The sequence below is a fragment of the Callithrix jacchus genome, chromosome 3, assembly GCF_049354715.1.
Source record: "Callithrix jacchus isolate 240 chromosome 3, calJac240_pri, whole genome shotgun sequence".
In the NCBI taxonomy this organism is placed as follows: Eukaryota; Metazoa; Chordata; class Mammalia; order Primates; family Cebidae; genus Callithrix; species Callithrix jacchus.
This window is the reverse complement of record NC_133504.1, coordinates 182,453,483-182,475,175: the sequence shown is the minus strand read 5'-3', so window position 1 is coordinate 182,475,175 and position 21,693 is coordinate 182,453,483. Positions and strand designations below refer to the sequence as shown.

Here is a 21,693-nt window from a genome sequence, read left to right as displayed (position 1 = left end):
AATTACAGGTGCTCAGAGTTGGGAGGCTGTTGATTAAGGGCCTGGGTTCTAATCCTAGCTGTACCCATACTGACTCCACGTGATCAAGAGCAAGCCATGTGACCTCTATGTGCATTTTCCCATTTGAAATGTGGGGATGGTAACAGCACCAATCTCATGGGATTGTCGTGGGGATTAAAGGAGTTGTGAATGCTTGAAGTGCTGAAGAGTGGGGCTGGCACAGAAAACTCTCACCAAATTTCAATTTTTGTCACTGTCAGACTTCCATATCTCACTGTGATAGCTGATAAAGCTTCTATTAGGGTAATCAATAATCAGGCACAAAAGATGCATATCCACGAAGTCTTCTTTGTTTGAAAGGGCCAAAGCACCAGGGTAAACAGGGTGCTGAACTGGGAGACAGGAGCTGGGGTCTAGTCCCTGCTTCTTTCTTTACTTCCATGTGATGGTGAGCAAGACACAGTAATACACTAAGTCTTGTTTACAAAGTGAAACAAATGGGTCATAAATTCTAAGATCTTTTAAGATCAATCTAACACATGAATCTTTAGAAAATTAAGAAACACATGGGTTGATTATGGCAAGAAAGCCATAATCTTGGAATCCGAAATTTCAAGATATTTTTCCAAAAGCCATGGAATTCGAAATTCCTAGCCTGGTGATTACTGTGAAAAGTTAACCACAAAGTTTTGCCACCAGCATGGGCATCAGTCTAACATTTTGAAGGTTAAAGGTAGCACCATATATCAAACTTCTAAGCTGCTGAGGCCTCCTTGATGGGGAGGGGGAATAATACAACCTTCAGTGGAAAAGAGACTGTTTCCTTGGGTAGGGCTTCTCAAGCTGCACTTGCTGCTCTGATTCTACTCAGATCGTATTTAGCACTCATTCAATGAATATTCATTGAACCTAGGACCTGAATGAGAGATGGATTAGTTAGACCGAGAAATACTCTATGAAGACTGCTTAGCTGTTACTAGAATAAAACAAGGCAAAGAAGAAAACATTGTATTACTATGGACTGAATGTTTGTGTTCTCACACAATTAATATGTTAAAATCAAATCCCCATCATGATGGTATTGGAGGTGGGGTCCCTGGGAGGTAATTAGGTCATGAGGATGAAGACTTCAGGAGGGGGATTAGTGTCCTTATAACAAGAGGTCAGAAATCTGGCTTCTTTCTTTTCTGCCATGTGAGGATACAAGGAGAATTTAGCAGGGGCTATAACCCACAGGAGGGCTCTCACCAGAACCCAAGCAGGCTGGCATCCTGGCCTCAAAATTCCAGCCTACAGAACTGTGAGAAATCCGTTTCTCTTGTTCATAAGCCATCTAGCCTATGGTGCTTGGTCAGAGTAGCCCTAATTAACTAAGATAAATATTATATAAAAAGTTTCTCAGTGACAAAACATATACCATTAGAAGAGAAGCTTTTCAGCCTGGGGCATGTGGTGGGATAAGATTTCCTTTATCCCCACACAAAACGGGCAGCTTAATTGCCTTTTAGGCTGGAGGAAGGCAGTTTCTTCTAAGGCTTACGCTTGCTTAAGTGAAGTATGGACAATTGGGAGTGAGTAGAGTTGCTTAGGATAAGAGCTAAGGACTGAGAGCTGCCGTAGGGGTCAGTTTCCTGATTTGTGCCCCATATGACCCTCAGCCTCATCCTATGCAAATGGAGAAGCAACCTTTGTAAAGTATCAGCCTGTGAGAATATCCACAATTCAGAGTCAAGACTTAAATAAATGTACGGTGTATCAGGCACTAAGAAATTAGAGACACAGTTGACACCTACCCTGTCTCTTCCCTTGAACAACTCGGGACCATGCAGGGTATAGGGTATGGAGCAGGAACAACAGAGAGAGAAGGTAAAAAACAAAACAAAAGCAGTCATGATCACATTAGGGTTAGGGGTGTGAGAGGACTAAGGACAAGATGCTTGTGGGAAGAGCACAGAAACTCATAGATAATGGACTAAGGGATCTACATGAAGACCATTTTGGTCTTATTAATGTGTTATGAGATAAGAAGAACTATAGCAGAGCTACAATTAGAAATGGATTGTTTTGTAAATTGTTGTATTATAAAGACACATACACACATATGCTCATTGCAGCACCGTTTACAATAGCGGAGACCTGGAACCAAGCCAAATGCCCATTGATGATAAGAAAAATGTGGCACATATACACCATGGAATACTATGAAGCCACAAAAAGTGATGAGTCCGTGTCCTTTGTAGGGACATGGATGAATCTGGAAACCATCATTCTCAGGAAACTGACACAAGAACAGAAAATCAAACACCACATGTTCTCAATCATAGGCGTGTATTGAACAATGAGAATACGTGGGCACAGGGAGGGAAGCGTCACACACTGAGTCTGTTGATGGGTTGCAGCTAGAGGAGGTACAGCAGGGGTTAGGGAAGCTGGGGAGGGATAACATGGGGAGAAACACCAGATATAGGTGACGAGGGAATGGAGGCAGCAAACCACCTTGCCATGTGTGTACCTATGCAACAATCCTGCATGATCTGCACATGTATCCCAGAACCTAAAGAACAATTAATAAAAGATAAACCATTAAAATAAAAATATACATACAGAAAAAAAGAGAAACAGATTGTTTTGTGTTAAAAAATTAAAAACAAAAAACAACAACAACCAGGGTGGTATAGCTGTAGGCAAGAGAGCCTTTGCTATGTTGCTCTCTATTTTGTCATGTCCCTTAGATTTGATGGGACCTTAGTAAGGTTGACTCATCAAGTCCTCTTTCCATCTCCTTTCAAGAGGGGCCTATGAAATAAAATTGCTGTGTGTGTGTGTGTGTGTGTGTGTGTATGTGTGTGTGTGTGTGCCTGTACACATATGCACGTGTGTAATTGTTCCAATGATGAACTAAGTTTTCAAGACTTCCTGCTTCTCACAATCTTCTCAAGGCCTTCAGCACATTCATGAAGGAAGCACATGACTAGAGGTCCTGAGATGTTTTAGCCCATAGCATGTTTCCGTAAAGATGAGTTTTCAGAGGTTTCTAAAGTATAAAACGGGCTGGGGCTGCCTTGGTCTAATCAGTCCCACTGCTTTGCTACTTTAACAACCTTTAACATTTACTTCCCCCACTAGCGAGTGTGAACACTGAGGCCTGGCTTTGTATTCCAGATTGATACCAAATCTAAACCAACAGATTCAATAGTGTCCAACATGCTGAGGAAATGAGTAGGCTTGGACAAAGAACACTAGTGCAAATTAAATAAAGCTTCGGAAATTGTGTTGAGATTTCTGGATTGGTTTTTCACAGTTTTTCTTCAAATGCTTAGATTGAGAGAGAGAGAGAGAGAGAATTTTAATACTGTGAGTCACTAAGTGGGAATCCAGAATTTCTTTTTACAATTATTATCCCTTTTCCTCACACCCGTAATGTAAGATTGGCAAATTCATACACTGCCAAGGGTTAGATGTCATTTGCTCAGGTCATAGATAACCAAGTCTCCTAAGTGTAGGCTCTGTCAGGCACTGCCCAGGAATATAGGAAGAAAACAGGGTCCCATCCCAAGGAACCCACTATGTAAGCGGAAACATGGCTGTGGAAACAAACATTACCAATGCAATGAAGTGAAGGAAACTGTGGAATAGACACTATTTTATCAATGTTAAGGAGGTTGGGATGAGGAAATTTGGAATATGCTTCACGGAGAAGTCTCCTGAGAAAAGTCCAGGGGTCTGGTGAGGACAAACATGAAGCTCAACATTGTGAACTAATGTCTATGCTCAATGTGTAAGCAGAGAAATAGAGAAATAGACGGATAGTGCAGAAACATCAAAGCAATCGTGTTTAATTATGTCGGGTTTATATTCTGGGCTAGTTACATGCCCTTGAGAAAGGGATTTTTCACTCTGGGTGTAATTTCCCTATCTTGAAGAAAGGGACCATGGCCTGTTTTCTTAAGTGGAATTAAATAAAATATTACAGAAAAAAAAACTTTTAGCCCACCTGACATGGGATAGACTCACAATAAATAATTGCTCAATAGTATTCACTCGATAGCAGATTAATGATATCAGCTTGAAGAGAAAAGCAAAAGAAAAATATTAGTAATAATTTAGGTTTAACAGCTATTTTTGTCTGCTTAAATAGTTGTCATAAGTAAAGAAAGAAACGACAACATTCTGAGAATTGACGATTAAGAAAGAAACGTCTTCGGTGAAAGCACAAAAATGTTGCTCTATTGATAGCTATGCAGGGACAGATGACAAAGAAAAAGCAGAATAAAAAGCATAAAGTGGCTCTTAATCTAGTGTTTTTAAAGGACAACTATTATAAGACAATTAGCCTTTGTGTTGCCTTTAGCGGAGAACCTTAAGAACTAAAGTAAGAAAAAATAGCAGGTGATGACGGTCTTAAGGGAAACACACAGGTCTGCCTAAATGAATAGGGCCCGGTGGCCTGTGTCACCAATGGCCCACTGACAATGCAGAGTCCTGCTGCTGCTTCTGTGGAAATGTGTGCAGCTAAGGAGACTTGCCTAGGGGTGAGGAGCCTGCAGGAGCAGGCTGCTCCAGTAGGACTGAAAGTGTAAAAAACATTCCTAGAAAGACGCCTTCCTGGTTGGGGAAGGGTTGATGGGGATGCGAGCTCCCATGAGAGTTCAGGAAAGGCGAGAATGCAGGTAGCATTGACCCTACCCAGGGGACACTGTCTCAGTCACTTTAATTCCTTCATGGGATGACAAAGGACAGCTGCCAATCTGAACTCAGGCAATCTGAACAAAAAGATCTGCCTCCCCTTAAAGACCAATAGTTTCGTTTATCATAATGGTACGTTCACTTCCTAACAACCATGAACAAAGGGCTCTCCTTGCATCCCCTCTCACTACACTAATCCATATTTTGCTCAGGGATTGAGGACTTACATGCTGGACTAGGCATGAGAGGTGTGAACGGGCATGAGCAGGGTTTTGTCCTGCTCTCTGGGAGCTGTCTCCTAAGGGATGCAGCCAGGTCAATGAGCAATAACAATGCCACCTGCACAATATGGAGAGCTCCAGGAAGACTTGAGAGCTGGTGCCTCATTCAGGGCACACCAAGTTAGGCGGAGCTCAACACCCACCCACCTCTTAGTCTCTCCACCCTTTGGCTGTTTGTCCCATGAGGGTCGGTGGCAGGGCACTGTTCGAGTCTCTTAGAGACACAGACGGACAGAACAGCTATTCTCTGGAGTAGTGCCAATCGCCAGGCTGGCAGGGTGGAGATCATACACAAAGCATGGGCTGGCTCTTAAAGCTTCAGGCCAGGTGACCACACATCAGTTTCCCTTGCTTTTGCATGGCTCTGCTAAACCCCAACTAGGAATGAAAGCATGTCCCATCAAGTGCCGGGAAGAGAGAGTGAGCCAAGGCAAAAGGCACACATGCAGTGATTTACTATGGAGAAGGAGCAGTGGATTGGGACAGAGCTAGACAGCCCTTAAAGAGTGACACAGTCTGAACCTGATAAGAAAAGGGAGAACGTAGAAAGAGTTCCAGGCAGAGGGAACAGCATGTGCAGGGGTGTGAATGCCCACATTCCCGATGTATCTGGGAACAAAGGGTGGTCCCAAGGTCAGATGACGAGGTATGTGTACAGAACGGAGAATGGCTAACGATGAAGTTTAATACATTAGAATGTGAGAGCAATCCTGCAGAACTTGAATTTTAGCACTACTTTTATTATTTAAAGAAAAAAAAAACTAAAAGGAGAGCCAGCAGGCACCCACTGTGTGTATTAAACATTCTAAGTTAATCGAAGGCATTATAATGAAAATAATCAGTACATGCATGATCATACTTAATCCTGGCTACTCTATAAAATGGACGGCATTAGCTTTCATGGTTTTTCACTCAACAATTATTTCTAGGGTGACCGAGACTGTCTGCCAGGCATTCATTCAGCAGACAGATTTGGGGGGGAAGGGGGCTCTAGACCAAGTCCCCATCCTCCTACAATTTAATCTATTAGAACAAATTAAATGTTAATAAATGAGTGTATGAAAAACACACAATTAAAAATCATGGAAGAATACCTGAAGTTTAGAGAGAGTATTAACCTGCGCAAGGTGATACTGCAATAAAGCGATATGGCTGGGACTTGACCTTTTCTTGCATCTAAACGTCCTGCTCTTAAACATTAATATTATGAATAATGGAAATCCATGGAACATTCTGCATCAAGGGGCTAGGAAATAACCTTATTATATTTGTGTTTTACATAGATTTCTCAGGGTAGCAAGAGTGATTAACATAGAGAAATATGGCAGATTGCAAATGTCTGTAAAAGTGACAGAGCTGGGAAGGAAAAAAACAGAAGCCAGAAAGATATTCGATTTGTATTTTAGCTGAAGATGGCAACGAAAGAGAAGTGATGAAGCTGAGCAGGATCAGTCTCCAATTGTAATATACAAACAGAGTGTAATTGTTGCCCAAAGGCAAGAGGGATCGATTCAGAGTTACCATCTTCGATTCATTTTCCTCTTTCATTGCTTCAAATGTCTTTGTGCCTCAGTTTCCTATTCTGTAATTATTTTACCTGTGAGCATGTGACCTAATTTTTGTCCAAGGGGTCAAAAGGTGGGAAAATATTCTGGCATTTGGGAAAGATTTCCCTCTGTAAATTAAAAGAGAGTCCCCCTCCTCCTAGCACCCCTGCACCTTACTCTCCTCCTACTTCAGAGCAGAGTGATGAGATCAGCTGCTTTGGGACACTGTGGTCCTTTAGCCACTTGGAGGGGAGGATCAGCCAGAAGGCAGAGGTGGACTGGAAGGCAAGAAGCAGCTAGATCTATGATGACATTTGCAATCTGCTTTTCAATCAAAATCAGGCTTACCAGAAAGAAAATTAATCATTACTATTAAGTGCCGCATTATAGACATTTAACCATGTACCAGGCTCTCTAATGGGTGAATGCATACATTGTGAAATGTGATTCTCAACAGAAAAGTCCATAAGGAAATATAATTTCATGTTTCAGATAAGATGACCAAGGTTCAATGATGCAAAATCATTTCCCCAACACCAAATACTTCAAATAATACACTCCCTTTTGGATCAGGGAACATTCTCTTGTGCCCAGAAGAGCTATGAATGTCAAACTGCTTGGTGAATGGAGCTGTGGTCCCCAAAATGATCCTGCATCACAGAACGACTGGCAACAATGCACCCATCACTCCCGAAAGGATCAGTTCCCATGGTGCAGGCAGGCAGGGCTTAGGGACACGAGGAAGGCCAGGACACATCATGCAAACCAAACCCCCACACAGTGAGAGGACCACCACAAGCACTGGGGTCTCTTGTCTTCAGTTTTCATCTGTGATGTTCGGCTGTCACAGAAACAGACTGGGGAGAGGCACATGGCTCACTGTTCCTATCATGCCCACATGCTTTCTCATTGGAACACTACAGTTTTATGTCTTTCCTTCAAGGTCAGGAGGCATTGTGTTAGGGTCCTGAGAAGCTGGGAGGCAGGGAGAAGGAGTGGCATGTACCACTCTCAGTGGGCTGGCTGCACTGGGGTTAACTCAGGGGCTGCTGAAGACCACCCTGTCACAAAACGTCACTGGACTTCCATGCTCTTCAAACCCTTTGTTCTGCTTCTCATGGTTTTTCTGTTCTCTTGCCTTGTGTTCTCTTCCCTTTTCTTACCCTCTGTCCGGATCATCTTATCCCCCCATTTCTCTTCCTCTCCCTTTACTTTGTCTGCATCTTCCCCTCACTGTTTTTCCATATTTTGCTACATCACTGTATCTCATTTGTTGGCCTAGAAAATGAATAATAGTGCTTACTGGAACTATATAAATTGAGACTAAAGTAACAAAGGGCAAAAGACTGAGACACTCTGCCATGAATATGTGCATAAAATTTAGTGGCTGGGTGAGGTGGCTCATGCCTGTAAACCTGGCATTTGGGAGGCTGAGGCAGGCGGATCATGAGGTCAGGAGTTCGAGACCAGTCTGGCCAACACAGTGAAACCCCATCTCTACTACAAAAAACAAAAACAAACAAACAAACAAAAAAAACCAAAAAACAAGAAATTAGCCAGGTATGGTGGTGTGCGCCCATAACATAATCCCAGCTACTTGGGAGGCAGGAGAATCACGTGAACTCGGGAGGTGCAGGTTGCAGTGAGCTGAGATTGTGCCATTGCATTCCAGCCTGGGAGACAGTGCAAGACATCATCTCAAAAAAAAAAAAAAATTAGTTTGTGACACCACCTGTTCTCATTCATAAGTGGTAGTTGAACAATGAGAAGAAATGGTCATGGGGAGGGGAACAACACACACACCGGGGCCAGTCAGGGGTGGGGGGAGAGGGGATGAATGTATTAGGACAAATAGCTAATGGATTCCGGGCTTGAAACCTAGACTATAGGTTGATAGGTGCAGCAAACCACCATAAGGACACATTTACCTACATAATAAACCTACACATCCTGCTCTTGCATCCCTGGACTTAAAACAAAATACAATACAATAAAGTTTTTTAAAAAAGAAAAAAATAGGGGCCTTCTAGTAAGAGAATATTTATGGTAGGGGCACATTCAATCCATTAAAACTATAATTTGGAAGAACACCTGTAGTTTGTGGGCTTTGTGACGTGACACTGAATTTGCAATCCAGAGGCCTTCCTTGTGTTCAGTCATCATTAATGGAATCTTTAGAAAAAGTGGTGACTGTGAACCAGACACTGTATAAGTACATGACATAACTTATTAATTGAGTGCACATGAAATAAAATCTGTGCTGTAATTTCACTTCAACCCGTTTTACAGATGTGGAGCCTGAGAAGTAGAGCTGTGAAGCAGCTCACCTCTTATGTCATGGCTGAAAAGTAGCATAGCAGATTCTAACCAGACTTCTCCGGCTAGTTAAGCCTTCACACCAATCGTCATGCTGTTCTACCTTCTTTCTGGCCCACGCTTCATGTAAACACCCTGCCAGTAAGCAGCTCAGGTTAAATGAGGAGTCATTGATATTACACGCAACAGAAACCGGTTATTTTGGCATGAGCAATACCTCACTACTGGAGAAAGCATGAAACGCTGCGTTGGAAAGTCCACATGCAACAAAACCCTTGTTAATTCAGTTCCCCATCAGTCTATCACCTGAAATGGAAACCCAACATTTTCACAGCCCTGCTCAGAATGACATGCTCCAGCAGTCGCAGGGGAGATCTGAGGCTCAATTTATTTATAATCTGTGTTCATCGGCTTGTGGGAGCAGATCTGAAAGGTTCTCTAACAGTTTTATTAGCTGTTATTGCAGGAGCAATTTCGGGTGTGAGTTTTCAAAGCACAAAGTATCCCTTCAGTGTACTCAGTGGAACCCTGTGTGAGCTTAGCCTTTCTAATTCCAGCCCTACACTAACAAGCTTGGAGCAATATTTGTATTTCATAAGGTTCTGCCTTAGCAGACTGAACACTACCCTGGTGGCCTCACAGGGCTGAAACACCTTCTTCCCGAAAGGTGTTAAGAATAATCTGGCTTATGCTTTGGTGACACAGGAAAAAATTGGTCTCACTTCTTCAATACGCAGAGTTCTGTTTTGGTCTATGTTTCTTTTGCTCCTTTTAAGCAAAGAAACAAGCTTGCCTTGGTTTGACTGCTCTGTTGCTTAGCTCACCAAGGAATACAGACCTTCTCTTTTGCCTTGGACCATACCCCCTGGACAAATCATTCCACCTTCAAGACTACACTGCTTTATCTTCCTATGGCACAAGAACTTTCAGAAAAGAATCTTTCAGAATTGCTACCAGAAATATAGTGATGATAATAAAATAGAGGATGTCCAGTTAAATTGAAATTTTAGATAAACATGACACAGTTCTTACTATTTCGTATCTGAGACATATCTATACGAAAACATTATTTGTTGTTTGTCTGAAATTCAAATTGAATTAGGTGTTCTGTATTTTTATTTGCTGAATCTGACAACTCTACATGAGAGAAAACATACTGAGCATCGTGCTAGGTGCTACATATTGGCCATCTCCCTCAATCCTCATTAGAGTATCGAAAAAACTGAGGCCCAGAAAAATTGTCTGTTACTCAGAGTAAAACAACCAGTAAGAGCCAGGCCAGAAATTCAAACATATATGACTCCCAGAGTCATGTTCTTTCAACCACAAAAAATAGCTCCAAAATCTAATCTCAGAAATCTGTAACCAACACCCTCCCCTCCTTCCTAGCCAGGACACTGGGAAAGATCTGATTTTAGAAGTAATTCAAATTAAGTGCAAGCCAGTTTTCCAGAGGAGGCTCCCAGCCCACTCTCATTCCCTGCCACACAAGTATGTATTTTTCAGAGCACAGCTAGGCAAGCACGCCTTTTCATTTCAGCTACATCTGTAATCACCTTTCTCTCACTGTATTTTAACTGCTGATACAGAACTTTGATTTACCCTCCTAAACTAAAGAGTGAAGACATTTACATAAAACAACTTACTGCAGGGTGTACACGTACCTCATCTGCAGGAATTCTAGAGGAAATTCGACAAGACATAAAATGCTGAAATAGAAGTTCTTGAGGGATGAAAGGAGATGGGAATGTTTTACATCTAAATGTATTTCTTTGCTTATAGAAAATATGGGGTACTCATTCTCCAGGGATTTAACAAATCTCCATCTTGAGCCATCTGCTCACAGCAGGTAGAGAATCATGTCCCTGGGTCCGTAGTCTGCCATCTTTACTCTGGGCATCTCTAAGAAAAGTTTCCTCGCTTCTGGACCTCAGTTTTCTTCAATATCAAATGAAGATGGTAAGCGCTCCCGTGTGGCCCTCGCAGGACCGGGCACGAGAGATAGAGGAGGCAGTGGGTATTGTCACATTATGTGAAAGTAAGGAATTACCTACTACATTCTTTTCATGCCAGAGTGCTTTTGCATAGGAAGACCAGGATCTATTCAGCAAAGGGCTTGTATTAATATGCCAGTTATTCAGCTGGACTGACCACACTGGCAATCCCCAAAATAGACAAATGAGTTTTCAACAGAGGTTTGAGTGCTATGCAATTTGGACTACATTTTCTCATTCTTCTTTGGCTGTTCTCACCAGATCGCTGTCTTTTCTTAACTATTTCTTTTACCGTGAAGCTTTTCCTAACTCCCCCAGACAGAAATGCTGCCTGTTTCTTCTTTTCTGAGCAATATACTGTTCTAGAAACTGGAGCAAACATACACGTCCAGGCCCCTGCTCTCCTGGACCACATATCCTGGTGGGGGAGTGTGAGAAAGTAAGCAAATAAGCCAATCAAGTAACAAGGTGACTCCAGGTAAACATACTTGCTACCCAATTATGCCACTGAAGAAATGATTGCCATGAAAAAAAGAAATAGGGTGAGGGAAGGGAAATATTCTTGGGATGGTCCATCTCATGAGACAGGCAGAGACTTGCTAATTTATCTGACTCCCATACTAAACTGTACATTCATCAAGGACAAGAACTATTTCTTCATCTCCTGCACAACTGCTGTGTGAACAGCAATCAATAACAAAGGTGGGGGCAGATTTGGGAGAAGGTGTACCAGAGTCTCCAAGGGCACAGTACACTTTACGCTTGAAATGCATTAAAAAATATATACTTTTCATAATGCAAAATAAAATTTTATAATAAAAATGTCATTGCCAGATAAAGAAATTAAAGCCTCAAAAATATTTCCATGGCTGATGGATGCAGACTTGAAGTAAGTTAATGAGCACAAATGCAAACTGTTCCTGGCACACAATAAATGACCAATTATTGTGATGCAGGAGAATCCCTTGAACGCAGAAGGCAGAGGTTACAGTAAGCTGGGATCTTGCCACTGCACTCAAGCCTGGGCAAAAAGAGTGAGACTCTGTCTCAAAACAAAAATAAATAAATAAATAAAACAAAAAACCAAACAGGTGGTGAACATCAGAGTCCTGAGTATCAAAACTCGACAGTTAAGGCACCCTGACCACACTCCTCAGTCACTTCGGTTGCCTACTCATTTAGTCATGTGAGATCATGTTTAATGTATTTCATGCTGCTCTGTAATTTCCTTGCAGAGTAGTCCTTGGTTGGTTTTGTTCATCGATGGACTCTAACACCTAATGCAATGCCGGGTACATGGCATACAATAAATGTGCTCAATAGTCAATTTTATTAAAATTGAAAGGATAGCCCAATATCAAAAACTACCCCACAGGTGATAGTCCCAGAACACAATCAAACTCCCAAATAGAAAATATTTTACGTTGGACAATGAAACTTAACTTTGAGTTATTTTGAGCCAGAGACTGAACCGCAGACTCCCTGGCTACCAGCCTAAGCTTCCTCCCCAGTATCCTGATGTTTCCTATAACCTTCCCCTGATTTTTATTCATTTTTTAATTCTTAGCACATCACTGTCTAACTAGGAGAGATTCTGCTTATCTGTCTTGCTTTTTCTCTGTCTCCTCCACTGGAAGATAAGCACAAGGGCGAGGACTTCCATCTGTTTTGTTCCCTACGATGTCACCAGTGAACAGAACAATATGCGGCACATGGCCGGAACTCAATAAACATGTGTTAAAGGAGTAAACGTGATTGCTGTAACCGTTTACAGAGATAGGAAGAAGCAGCATCCCGAACAGAGGTTCACTCTGTAAGCGTAAACGGTCACCAACTAGAGCACTGTCTGCACTCTGTGCCCCCTGCGCTCTCGCCTTGACACTCTCAATAAAGTACTCTCCTGAATCTCATATTCCAATCAAATTTCCCTTATGTCCCAAGTCACCGGAGGCCATACATTGGAGGCCTTTATGACAGATATAAGGCTTACACACGGAAGTCTTTGGTTTGGCCCACATGGTGCAATTTAAGAATATGCAATTAGCTACTGGCACTTGAAAGTGGGTACATTCCACATAAAACTGTAAACTGACAATCTATCTTGAAAAAAAAAAAGAACAAAAAACCAGATCTGGCAAGACCAGACCTGAAGTCCCACCTGCAGCCCCAAAGTCTGTTCCACTCAAGCTGTTACTTGCCTGGCTGCTGAAGTCATTAGAGTTTGTGACCCCTGCTGGAAAACTACCAAACAGCATGTATTAGAGAAAAAGAAATATGCCCACTGGGATCTATTTCTGTTATGTTCAGTCTATTGCTTGGAAGAATAATGTATTCATTTTTCTAGACCTCTTGTAGTAGCACATAACTATTGACAAACTATTGCCCAGTAGATATTATTCTAACGATCCAAAAAAGCTATAGACTTCATCCCCCATGGGTACAGGAAGCTAAGGATGCTTCAGGCTGAAGACAGGCCTGAAGATGAATGGGGAGAGGCTGCATATCATCTGGTTGCAATTCTGGCTAAGCCAGAGAGAAAGGGAATTCGCTTGAAGACTATGGGTTGCCTCTAGGAATTGCTGAGAAGCTGAAAAGTCAGGATTGGAAAATGAGAAGGAATGAAAGAAACCTGAGCACCAGGGGCACGTCAAGATGGTGTTGCAGAAGAGGCACCTCTGGGACCACACCTTGGGACATGCATGCTGCTGTGGATGCCCCTTGATCCATGACCCAAGGTGGTAAATAAACTCTCCAGTGTCCCTGTGTCCTTTAGGCAGTCTTTCAAGATTCCAGGCCCCAGGCGGGATCATTCAACTAACCCCTACTTCAGGGCTGGGATACAGGGACAAAGAGAAAGAGGCCCATCTCCCACCAAATAATAATAATAATAATAAATCCTTCTGTGAAGGGAAGGCTGTGCTCCCTAAATAGGATATTTGGTTCCAACTGCTCAGAAGTGTTTTAAGTGATTCTGAAGAGAGAGGGCACTACAAGCACGAATGCAGAGTGGAATAAGAACATGCAGTCCTGAATTCTAGTCTGGAATCCTTTGTACCTTTAGAAAATTAATTAAGTTTTTCGATCTGCAGATTCCAAATCCTTAAATTAGAAATGATGCCATCTGCTCTTCAGGGTTGCTGTGAAGATTCAGTCCAATCATTCATTCAATTATTCCAAACATATTTATTGAATGTCTATGTGCCAGGCAGGCACTGAGTTAGGTTCTGGAGACGTGTTTGGGACAACACCTAAAATGCAGCTGGGAGCCAGTGCATTATGCTGATGAAAGGTTTAGACAAGGGAGACCCAGGTCATCTCATGACACTGGTCATGTTTTACTTTTCCCCAATGGAGTCACTCCCCATTTGTGACTTTTTTCCTTTTTTTTTTTTTTGATTAATCAACATCAAGGCCCTCTCTTCAGCCAGATTTTCTCAAGACATATACAGTGTAATCTGTTAAAAAGAAAAAAACTCTAAAAATTGGCTGTGATCCTGAAAACAAGAAACTAGTCATTCTGAGAAGCAGTGAAGCCTGGTGCTTGCAGCATTCAGGTGAAGTGATCATAAGAAGACACTGGCCAATTACATGAAATCTCTCCCACTTAATGTTTAGCATATGTAATGTACTCAGACATATGCAAACTACAATTTAAATGAACATTAAAATAGATCTATGATAAAAACTTAATATTTTTGATTTTTTACCCTTTAAAATTGCTCAAGTGTTTTATAATCAGCAAGATGCTTTTCGTGTAGTTTCTCACTTTCTCATAATAACCCTTTCATCGCTATTTTGCAGAGGAAGAAACATAGGCGCAGGGAAGGAGAAATTGTTTGCCCAAGGTCATGGGGCAAGAAGTTGGCTTTAAATCCATCTTGCACTCTCTTGCATTCTGCCTTAAGAAAAGAGCAGCCTCGATGAAAGCACTAGGTCACTGAGGTTGAGGGGGTGGTGGGGGAAATGGGGAATAGCCCTGATCTTTTCCAACACCAGCTGGAAAGTTACTGCATTTCCCTGGAAGGGATTAAGAAGTTACTAACCTCCTGCAACAACTATCTCTAACACAGTCTCTCAGGCTTAGATTCAGGCCTGTAAACCTGGTGCCTGAGCACCCACCTAGGGTACAGGCTCAGTTTCATCAGGACGTCCAATATGTCTTACTGTGCCTTCCTCCAAATCTTAGCACCCATAGACAGACATGATTTAGCAACCATGGTGGGGACTTGCCATCGTGGGTAGTTGCCATGGTCTAGGAAAGGCAGTGTGCACGGATTAAGCAATTTATACCACCCAGTACATTTTTCTAAGCCCCTTCCTTGTCAACATCAAGTTTCAATTCAAGGCAAGAAAAACTTCCAAGTAACTTTTCCCTTCAAAGGGCCCCTGGGACTTTTCCAGTAAAATAATTTCTTATTTTAATGAGAAAAGTGCATGCTCCAACTTTTGGAGGGATCTGGGGAGAGCTTGAGTCTTCATCCTAGGCATATTGACAGGCAAGTAAACAGCGCTTCCTCAGATGCAATCTCAAGGTTCCACTTTCTCACCAGCTTCTCAGAACAAGAATCTCCCATCTGAAAACTACAGAGCACTGTATACCCTGCGGCTTCACAGGGGATCTAGAAGCACAGCTGACTAAGCCTTACTAAGGAATCTTCATCTATGCTGCTGTTGTCATTAACTGCTTCCACTTAAGACTGCTTAGTCATGAATTTGTCCATCCCTGTCAAACTCGGCTGAAAGAGATGGGCTAACCCAAACCTGGAAATACTTTTTTTGAAATTATTCTTCTCTGCTTAGCTCTGGAGGAAACCTTATGTAACACAGTGGTCCATTTCAATGTTATTTCTGCAATCCTGTGGGGGAAAATCTAAGCGCTGGAAATACAATGGGAATGGTAAGGCAAGGATTTGCAGCCAAGCGCACGGCTCCTGGAATTTCAGTAGGTAAAGCTTATTCTAATTGCACCCAGTGTTACCTAATATTACCAGAAACGCAGAAAGCAAGAAAACAAACACCAAAGGATGTGCTTCGCTTTAGAAATGCAGGGAGGAAGAAGTTAGGTTATCTCTCCCTCCTTTTTTTTTTTTTTTCTTTCTTTTTTTAAGATGGAATTCCTGGAATTAACCCTTGAGTGGAAGGATTTAAACAAAATAAAATGAGATTTGCCTCCAAAACAAGAACTTATGGGTGGGAATGAAGGATCCTGCCGGTGCCAGACTGCTGCCACAGCAGTCCCGGAGCACCCAGTGCCTGAGAGTGAGAGCGTGGGGACTCATCTGGGGACCCTCTTCCTGGGCTAGTGGCAGGAGGCTCAGAGGAGCCAGTGTTGGCGGGGTTTCCTCCCCAGGCTAGGGCTGAGGGAGGAGAAGGGGGAGGACTGGCTCTTTGGCTTCTAGGCCACTCTCCCCACCACTCCTTGAGGCTGCTCCCTGCTAGCAGGAGACTGCTTCTGGGAGCGCAGTGCAAAACAGTGGATTTGGAGTGGCCTCCCTAGAATCCCCCAAAAGCATCTTGGCACAAGTTGTAGAGAAAAATAGCTCTGGGTAACCTTGTGGGAAAGGAAGGAGGGAGACTCTGGCCAGGCGAGGCACGGTTACCACTGGCTCTGCAAAGTGGGAGGAGGAGGGAGGGATGCAACCCTTGGCAGAAGAGAGCTCCCTGAGTGTGTGAAGAATCTCTGGCTCCCAGGGGAGGGGATGAAATGGAGGACCTATAGCTCCAGCAAATAACTGCAGCGCCCAGCACACCCCATCCCGTGCAGGCACCGGTCTTTGGCTCCGGCTTCTTCATCCTATCATCCACCTACGTTCTGGGTCTGTTCTCCGCTTCCCGGGATAGGCTGAGGCCAGGAGGAGGAGCAGCGCGAGGTCCGCTGCTTGGCTGGAAGAGCGCACCTGGCGAGGTCAGGCTCACGAATTAGACCCTTCTTAGGAGCTGGGGGCAAAGGGCTCCAACCTGGCGGGTTCGCGTCCCACCATCCCTCACCTCCATCCGCTGCCACTACCCAAGGGCCCGGAAACAGAAACCGACAAGGAGAAAAAGAAATCAGTAAAAAGTAGTAAGAAAAAAATCAAGAGCCTCAGTAATTGGCATTGGGGAAGAGAGGCTTACTTATTGTCAGGGCTGTCGCCTCAATCGCTCTCCTTGGGAGATGCCTGTCTCCAACCAAATGCAAAGGCAAATCCGACCAAGGCTTCTCCACCACAAAGGCTCCCTCGGCCGAGTTACTTTTGCGGACTGTGTCCCCGCCCCAGTTTCTGGCCCCAGGTGATACCCAGGCTCCGTAAAACGCTGCGCTCTCGCTGCCCCACAGGGTCTTAAGGTGAAGCTACGGTCCCGGAGCGGCCGGCAAGAGCGAACCTCCCGACACTGCTGGAGGGAAAAACATTCAACCCATTAAGAGTCAGAAATCTGGGTCCCAGTCCTTACAGATCAACTCGTCCAGAGCAGGGGTGCTAGGGCAGGACGTGAAGAGGATGGGAAGATTCCCAGTCTCTTCTTCCTGATTCCCTCTGCATCCACTCCACCTGCTCCAGCCCGGATTCTTCTTGGGTTCTGCACTTGCCAGAAGTCCAGAACGCCAGTCGAAAGCACCTCGGAGCCCCCCGCACCTGCGTCCTGCCACTCTCCAGCCTGGAGGCCCACACCCCCCGCGCGCAGCACTCACCTGAGCGGCGCAGCCGTCCAGCCCGTCGGGCGCCCTAAAGAGGCTCCTGGGTTGGGCCATGGGCAGCAATGACCAGCACCCGCGGCGGGTGGAGCAAGTTTCAGGAAGACCCGGGGCGGGCGGGTGGGCGGCGAGAGGGCGCAGGCACCCACTGAGACCCAGAGGTGGTGGCAGCGGCTTCTGGCTGCCAGCGCGCCGAGGACCTTGCAGGCGGGCGTTTTGGTGCTCAATCCCGAGGAGGGGAGGAGCGGGAGGAGGAGCAGGAGCAGAAGGAGGGGACGGAGGAGGCCGGGCCCGGAGGGAAAGCGCGTAGGGCAGAGGAGGATCTCGAGCGCCCACTGCTGCCCGGCGCGCTCGGGTGCGGCCCCGAGTCCGGCCAGATGGGTGCCGGGTGCTCCTCTCTGCGCTCAGCGGCTCGGCGCAGCCCCGCTTGGCATGCAGCTCCAGGGGCCTGTCAGGGAATAGTCGGTCCCGCCCACCCGGTGTGGCGGCCCCTTGGGTTTCAGTTCAAGGGGAGAGACCAGCGCCCCGGGAGGGTGAGGCGGCTGGGTTGGGTGACTCCGCTGTCACTGGTCACTGCCAACCTGGGACATCCCGTCTACTCCCTCTCGCCTGCTTGGTCTGAACCCGAGCCTACCTCTTCTTCCCTAAGTCGCCAGCACTGCACTTGTACGCGGGACCTGTGCTCCTCCCACGTGCGTCTGCACCACGGGTGTTCCCTTCCTGGCAGGTGACCCACCTTAGGAGTTGGCGCTCCTCCCGTCTCCCTGGAAGCAGGCGTTGCCATCCTCTCCAGCTCGCTGTGCAGCCCGGCTGGGACCTGAGCGGCGGCCTGGGCCGGAATTCGCGCGAGGAGCCGGCTTCAGAGAGCGCCCTGTAGCCATTGAACACGCCTTCTCCTTGGGTTTCATGTCGGAGAGAAATTTGCCGGGAGAGCGCGGAGAATTCAGCTTTTTTTTTTTTTTTTTTTTTTTTTTTTTCCTTTTGGCTAGTGCACTAGGATTGCACACGTCAGATCTGAAATAAAAAGCAGGGTCTCCCTGCCCCGCCCCCCTGTTCCGGAAGCTGGGAGGTTCTGTGGGAGAACCACCTGAACCCAATAATTCAATTTAAGATTTAAGGGTTGAGAGGCGTGGGGTTGGAATCGCCTTGGAGAAACGGACTTGCCTGCTAACCTGAGCCAAAGCAAGTTTCCTTCAAGGGCAGGTCGGCAGTCATACCCCCGCGCCGCCCACCCCCCCACTTCCCCGCCCCGCGCCCGAAAGCAAATGCACAACAAAATAACTTCCTTTAAATGAGATTTCAGTAGTTTCCATGTCTTCCATATTAGTAAATAAATATTTGGAGGAGTTCGAATTTGTGATTTATGTTTAAATATATTTTACCACCGTTGATTAATTTAAAAATATTTTCCTATCTCAGAGAAGGTTCCTATAGGAAATTGACTCCTTAAGTCATACACAGATTACCCTCACACTTTCACAAAGCAAAGCAGTGTCATTTTGATAAAGCCAGAAGCATCCTGGAAGCTGGGACCTAACTGTGCTTTTGGAAAATAAGCTTTTAGGAGTTGAATGACCTTGTCTACTTCTGTGAGTCAGAATAATGTTGGCATGGCTATTTTAGTTAAAAAAAAATACAAATTCTAAAAAGTAACTTTAAAGCCCCACTTTGAAAGCCTTAGCGTTTAAGCTAACATTCGATTCAAAAGAAGTGCTTTTCTCCCCCATTCTATGAAGCTGTGTAAAATCATGTATGAGGTTGTGTGGGTCAAACGGAAGTCTAAGATAAAGCTTTGCCAATTACTGGTGTCTTTAAGCTTTCACCGGCAGCCAAGCACAGTGCAGATCATGAGTTCTTCAAAATATGGAGTGGTTTTGATGCTCTAAGTTTGTATGATTACTTTTTCTAAAGAGTTCAAAGTGCTTTACTGCCATAGTATGAATTTCATTACCCATTGTGAGACACAAAGGGGGTTAGCAATGATTCTGTTTGCACCCTGGAAGCCAAAGGCAGGTTACTGACCTACTTAGTTCCCTACCACAAGACCTTGAATGAAACTGGAACCCCAGGTCTCCAGCCCTGAGTCTTTGTTAGAAGTTTCCATTTGCAGGAAATGACTGCAGGCACATGTGGCAAGCTATAGAAATTTTAGGACTAGCGTTTTAGTTTCCCTCATTTCTTTCGAAATCTGAGCAATCATTTATTGATGAATAATCAATGTTCTTACATTCAGATTAATAAAAGTATCAACTCTATTTTGTTCTTACTTAGCTTTATGTGTGTGTCAGACACTTGCCACTTCTCCTAAATAGCTCTTCCTGAAGTCTTCCAGTCATGAGTTAGATTTGCTATCCAGAAACTCATATAGTACCAGGGCTTAGCTCTCTTCTAAAAACACAAGCACTGTATTGAAACATCTATTTAGGTATCTGTCCTCCCTGGTAGATTATAAATGTCTTGAACTTAGGTATCATGATTTAATGGTGAATACTGCATAGTCTCTAATTCCAGAATCCCGCATGGTATCTGAAATACACTATGCTCTCCAAAAATAAAAAATAAATGTAAATGGGACTTTCTGAAGGAGTCAGGGTTTAAGTCAATCATGTTTCCCTTTCAAAGCAGTGGGCATGAGGATAGAGGCTCGAAGGAGACACAGTAGTAATTGACTGGAGAAGTGGCTGTCAGTCATAGATGTGTGGCCCAAGACTCCTTTTCTCAGTGTCAACAACTGAAAAATCAGAAGGTTTTAGTGGAAGATCTCTGTACTGTTAATATTCTAAGATCTCAAAGTCTTTATTGAGCATCTAGTATGTATTCAACACTATGCCAGTTACTAAGGAAAAGGTGAAAAATTAAGACATCTCCATTGCCTTAAGGGAGCATAAAATCTTAGCTCAAGGGAAAACAAGGGTAACACTCACAGCCTACCTTTACAGAAACTCACAGACATCTGTTAACACAGTTGTAAACTGTTCAGACCAAGATAAAGACTCAAGGAGTGAAAAGGGGTCAAATAGAAACAAAAGTAACTGACCTATGAGTTTGGACAATAATCAGTAATAATGCCAGCTAAAATGTATCTAAGGTGTATAGTGCCAGGTACTATACAAAATGAATCATATTAGCTGCACCTTTTGTTCACTTTACAAATGGGGAAAGGGAGGTTTAGAAGAGTTTAGTGACTTGTTCAAGGTGACATACTAATAAGTGGTAGGGCTGATATTCACATAGGTCTCACCTGACTCCACAGTGCATCTTCTCAATCTTAGAGATCATTAGCCTAGACCTCCCTATTTTATGCCTGAAGTAGTTTATCAGAGCATTAGAGGAGGAAGCTACCCTTCCAGTAAAAACTAGACTCCTAGTCCGGGCTCTATATTATTGAATCATTTGTTTATGTTTGCCATTTTTGGGATTTCTCTCTTTCCCCCAAAATATATGATAGGAGAGGGAGGTCAGGAAAAGGGGAGAGAGAGAAAAAGAGAGAACTTCCTTCTGAAGACGTTCAGAATCCACAGTAGTCTACCTGCCCAGACTCAAAGTCTATTTATTTGTAACCCCAGTCTATTGGGCTGCACTATATAGTTTTTCTTCCCATAATGGCTGTTTGAATCTTTCAGGTTAATAGCATGAATATTAAATACTCCAGTGGGATTCTTTATCAGCAAAGGAAATTGGGATCAGGTTAAAAATCCAATTTTAATAAACTTTCCAAGTCCTGATTTAGATGATGCACTAATGGCTCTTAGTGCTGAATCATCTTAAAAGTCAAACGTATTTTTAAAAGGGAAGCTCGCTGGGTATTGTTTAATTGTACATTGTACATTCCTGTCTTAGTAGAAAAAGATCATCTGTAAAGCTGATGAGAGCCGATAGCAAATCCCACTATCCACAGAGCCAGTTGGGTAGAGGGAAGGGCGTTGGGTTTGAAAGATAATTTTCACTCGTTTGACCAAAACAAAGAGAGCGTGATTGCACTGTGTGAAAATGATATCCTCAAATAACTCCTCTAATTTGATTGTGCTGAGGTCTAGAATTGTTTCTATTTCTTTTGATTTGCTAATTAGCTAGAGCAGTCTGCTAGTGAGAGGGGAAATGAGGATCACAGCCATAAAACATGGAGGATCCTGCTTGCTTCCAACTCAGTTCACCCATCTTGTACCTCCCCCACCAGCCAATCCCAACTCCCAATT

The 21,693-nt window shown here is 43.9% G+C and overlaps 1 protein-coding gene across 9 annotated transcripts in view; it reads right to left on the bottom strand.

The window, feature by feature from the left end:
* HS3ST1 (heparan sulfate-glucosamine 3-sulfotransferase 1) overlaps nt 1-18,414 on the bottom strand; it is a 45,984-nt gene extending 27,570 nt beyond the window's left edge. For 8 of the 9 annotated variants that reach the window (XR_013533536.1, XR_013533540.1, XR_013533539.1 and 5 more), the window contains exon 1: nt 17,495-17,728. The gene's annotated coding sequence lies outside the window, so the exon portion shown is untranslated. Of the gene's footprint in view, nt 1-17,494; nt 17,729-18,233 lie in introns of those variants that run through there. The other variant, XM_035294052.3, reaches the window with a different exon arrangement.
* Nucleotides 18,415-21,693: the final 3,279 nt, after the last annotated feature.